At 47.3% G+C, this 4,570-nt stretch overlaps 1 long non-coding RNA gene across 1 annotated transcript; it reads left to right on the top strand.

Moving 5' to 3' along the window:
- Positions 1-1,646, top strand: LOC144141543 (uncharacterized). The gene is made up of 2 exons (XR_013316637.1): positions 1-404; positions 1,340-1,646. It is a non-coding gene; the product is annotated as an uncharacterized LOC144141543 (long non-coding RNA).
- Positions 1,647-4,570: the final 2,924 nt, after the last annotated feature.

The following is a 4,570-nucleotide window of genomic DNA, read 5'->3' as shown; positions in this document are numbered from 1 at the left end:
GCGAATAAACCGCTGTGTTTTTGAACCACAGCTTCAGCGTATGCTCCTTGCCGGTAGCAGCAAGGCCGATCTGCAACAGTGGCGCGTGGTTTTGCAACCGGCTTGTGTGCTACGTTTTAGCGGTGGTTCCGTGACTTCGTTTAGTGTATGCTGTTCACTGCTGTGATTGTCGTTTTTTGTTGGCAGCGATGGTGAATGCAGACGACGCCCTTGGGGAAGTGGCCAGCCTTTGCGACGTCATCACTAACCGCCTCTTGCTGTTGGAAAATTCAGCGCCAGCACCGCCAGTCACCGTTCCAGTCCATGGCGGCTACGATGACCCGCAGAGCGTTGCGGACTTTTTGGACCGCCTGGGCGTCTACAAGGCAGCTGTCGGAGCATCGGAGAGTCACATGCTCAACCAGGTACTGCCGCTGGCATTTCATGGTTCAGCGGCATGTTGCAGGCTCCATTCCACACCTGGGCCGAGCAAGGCCGATCTGCAACAACGTAAAAACCTAATGCCATTGGCTCTAATGTGTTTTTTGGTTTAAGGAGTTCTGCACAACTCATTCGCCTTCACGAACGCCTTAAATATTCCTTCTGTCTAACGCGATGAGCACCAAATAAAACCAACGAAACTCTCAGCACCAGAGTGTCGACGCAGAAACGTATCCGAACTTCGAAATAAGACAATTTTTTGTGCTATCTTGGTTGCGAAGTTCTGAAGACGAAGTTCACTAAAACAGCGGAAAAAACGCAAAAAATCGTGTTACTTTTCGTTTTGAATTTTTCGGATTTGGCTACCACTGGCCAACGGCAGCTGCTGAAGCCACTTTTAGAAACGGCTCACACCATTGTTTAGAAAACATTATTTCTCATAACGTTTTCCTTCGAAAAAAAAAATGAATTCTTATACGACGTTTTTGTCTGTTAAAGCTTCTAAAATTTGAGTGCATATAGCTGTTTGGTCATTATCGCCATCATGCCTAACACATTTAATGCCTTCGCGTGTAGCACGGCCCGCCCAAATAATGTCGCTCGGTATCCTAAGGCCTTAAACACTTGTCATTTTTCGTGTAGTACGTGTAAAGTAAGCATATGATCACCCGCTGTGCTGGCGCATGGTGGCCGCATAGCCCGGCCTCAATGCGCGGATCCGTGGTTCCAACTACTAAGCAAACAACTGAACGGGCGTTCACTAGGATTAGGGTGTTCTAGTACACTCTACTAGGATGTCGCCGTTGTTCAAGGAACACTTGCACTTCGATTCTTACAGATTGTACCGAAATGGCGCAAAGATTATTCCATGTGTGTCTTGCAATCGTCTCTGGCATTGCTAATAAGTATGCATTTTCAGGTTGAATGACCAGCCGGATGCCTAGCAGCCCTGTCCGAGTGGTGCACTACCTGTGCGAAGGATGTGAGCCTGTGAGGAACCTGGACTGAGTCGTCGCCCCCAGAGAGACGTTTGCTTCGAACTCACCGGGGATAGACAGTGTTTGCGCGGGCCGGTGTTCGTAGTGATGGCGGCGTCAGTGTCTGTTGACGCTGCCAAGAGTCAAAAGACGTTTGGTTGTGTTTCCGCCTACTCGCCTGGCCAGCGGGATCCTTCATGTGGAAAGAAAGTGCGCCCTGGCAGTGAATATATGGTCAATAAAAATGCATTAAAGGATTCACGTTTGTTGTCGTCCCTTGGTCCACTCACCAAAGCATTCAGCTTTAGTCAGAGGCACCGAAAGCACACCAGCAAACAAAAATAATGCTCACACATGGTCAAATTTTCGCTTCATACCAGATGTAAGTCCTATTCGACGATAGAAATAAATGTACTGAATTAAGTAAAGAAACAGTAATGCGATAACTGACCGAGTAAACGAAATTTAAAAAAAATGAAAGAGAAAGGAACAAAAGTGAAAAAAAAATGCTGAAAAGATGCTGAATCAGGCTTACGGCTCTGACGTTGGGCTCAATCTCTGACGAGATGACGACACCTGCCGGCCACTGTGCCGCCATCCAACCTCAACACGTCATTGGAGCAGAGAACGCCTTTTCACGGACAGACTCCACCATTAAATGCCTCTAATAATGTTCCTTAATGCGTGTCGAACTGATTACATAATTTGTCTGGTCAAGCTAAGGCTAAAAGCTTCAAAACTAGTGGTACTAGCCACAGGTACTAGCCACTAGCTGTGCATGTTAGCACAGGTACTAACCACTATAGCCACAGGCTAGTGGTACTAGCCACTACCCAATGGTGACGAAATACGTACGTCTCAACTCGGCCTGCGTGCTGCCTTTGCCCTCAACGGCCGTCTTCTCACCATTCCGACGGCGCCAAAATGCGCAAGAAGGGCGCCAAGAGGCCCGATTTGCGTCGCCGTTATCAGGAAAATCTTTTGCTGATAAGGGGGGTCTTTTCAAGCATTCTTTAACCAAACTTTTCACTCAAAGGTGTCACATAAGGCTCCGCGAAAGGGTGTAAACTTTGACTCCCTTAAGGGTGTACGCACTGACTCTCTTTTGCAGGGCTATACCCACACCCGTTGAGCGAAAAGTTTCGCTAAAGAACGCTTGAAAAGACCCCCCTTATCAGCAAAAGATTTTCCTGATAACGGCGGCGCATATCGTGCCTCTTGGCGCCCTTCTTGCTCCTTTTGGTGCCTTCAGAATGGTTAGACAACGCCCGTTGAGGGCAAATATTTTCGGAACGCTTAGAACATACGCTCCTTCACATTCACAAGTCTGCGAAGCTGTAATTAGCTACGCATTACTGAGTTTCGCGTGCTTAATTAATAGAGACAGCAATTTGAAAATCCGCGGACCTTTCAGCAAACTGCCCGTGTTTTTCATCATGGTGCAGTATACTTACGCTCGAAGGGTGATGTAACTTTGATGTTATCAGAGAAATCTTTTGCTGATAAAGGGGGTCCTTTCAAGCGTTATTTAGTAAAACTTTTCGATGTTGTTGATTGTAGGGTTTAACGCGCCAACGCAACGCAGGCGATGAGGCGCGCCGTAGTGGAGGGCTCCGGATTAATTTTGGGCTGTGTCTAGAGTGCCGTCCGACGGTTTTATAAGCACTCCGCTATATCGACGTCCACCGGCGTTTTATGACAAAATTGCCGCGTTTGGCAGTACATGGCTCTAGATAACATAAAGCTAGGCAACCTAACCTAAACATAACGTAAGGCAACCTAACGCACACAAAGAGATCATTTAAAACACCAAAACTAACCTAATGCACAAAAATTACACTTAAAATAAATAATGAAAAAAAAAAAGCGAAGCAAAAGCCGGGGTCGAACCACCGACTCGGGGATCAATAAGCTGAAACGGATCCTCTACACTACAACGCCAGGCTCTGCAGGTAGTGCTAGCCTAGTGTTAAATATTCGAATGTCGTCGGACGGCACTCTAGCCATGCCTGCAACGATCAGCTATAGTGCCGTCGGACGGCACTCTAGACAGTGCGTTAATTTTGACCACCTAAGGATCTTAGAGCGTGCGGCGAAATCTCGTACACACGGGCGTTCTTGCTTTTCGCCTCCATCAGACAAGCGGCCGCCGCGGCCGGGAATTCGAACCCGCGTCCTCGTGCTCAGCAGCGCGCGACGCCTTAGCCACTGAGCCACCGCGGCGGGTTAGTAAAACTTTTCCCTGGAACTGTGGAAGTATAAGACCCGCAGAAGGTTGTCAGTCCTTACACCCCTATGAGAAAGAGGGAGAGAAATATTTGTTTATTGGAGAGGTTGGCCTGGGGGAGTCAGAATTTACTCCTGCAGCGTAATGTTAGACCTTTTGAGGGAAACGTTGACACCACGCGTGCAAGTTTTCTCTTCGACGTGAGTTTCCGTCCGATCTTGTTTATTCTTATCCAGAGATCTCAGTGAGTCATGGGTGTGTTCTAAAACGTATAGTTTTTCATTGAAATTCTCTTTTATATTCATATTTTGACATTTTTCTTTTCAATTCTGTACATGCATGCCACTGTGCTCAAGCTGGCGTAGCCAGCGAGCTCAGGAGCCTTGATAGAGGCAACAAATGTTGTTCAGGAAACTTTTTTTATTTTCACAACTGAAGCAAGGGGTATGAGCGACATGCAGAGATGCTATAACGTCATATTTTGGCGACGTGAAGGAATGCAAGCTTGTACAGAACACGGGCAGGCTTGGACGCACTTTGGGTCTGGAACTTCAAACAGATGTTCTGGCTTGTCGAGCAAGGACCCGCGCGCTAAAACCTAAGTGAATGCAACACCTGGGAAAAAAGAGAGAGAGAGAAGAAAAAGTCAAAGTTACAGAGGCAGGAGTCAGGAACGGAAGCAGCTGCGGACTGGAGACCCGGTGTATTACAGTTCAACTGTGGGGAAGGAAGGAGGCCGATAAGCATCCTTAGGCACCACCGCTAACACGAAATTAGTTTTATATACTTTCAATAATCCTTCTACAATTAAGATTTGAAATATGAACAAGGACCCTACGACACCTGCATTTTTCTGAAGTTACGCTCTGGTACCTCTTTTTGCGCTGCTGACTCGTTTTCCGGCGATCTCGCGTCACCTTTATCAAAGCCCTCGCCTAACCCTCTG

The sequence above is a fragment of the Haemaphysalis longicornis genome, unplaced genomic scaffold (genome assembly GCF_048455015.1).
Source record: "Haemaphysalis longicornis isolate Haplotype H1 unplaced genomic scaffold, Haemaphysalis longicornis Haplotype H1 scaffold_6, whole genome shotgun sequence".
Lineage (NCBI taxonomy): Eukaryota > Metazoa > Arthropoda > Arachnida > Ixodida > Ixodidae > Haemaphysalis > Haemaphysalis longicornis.
Note: the sequence above shows the minus strand (reverse complement) of the source record. Positions and strands in the feature narration are given on the sequence as shown.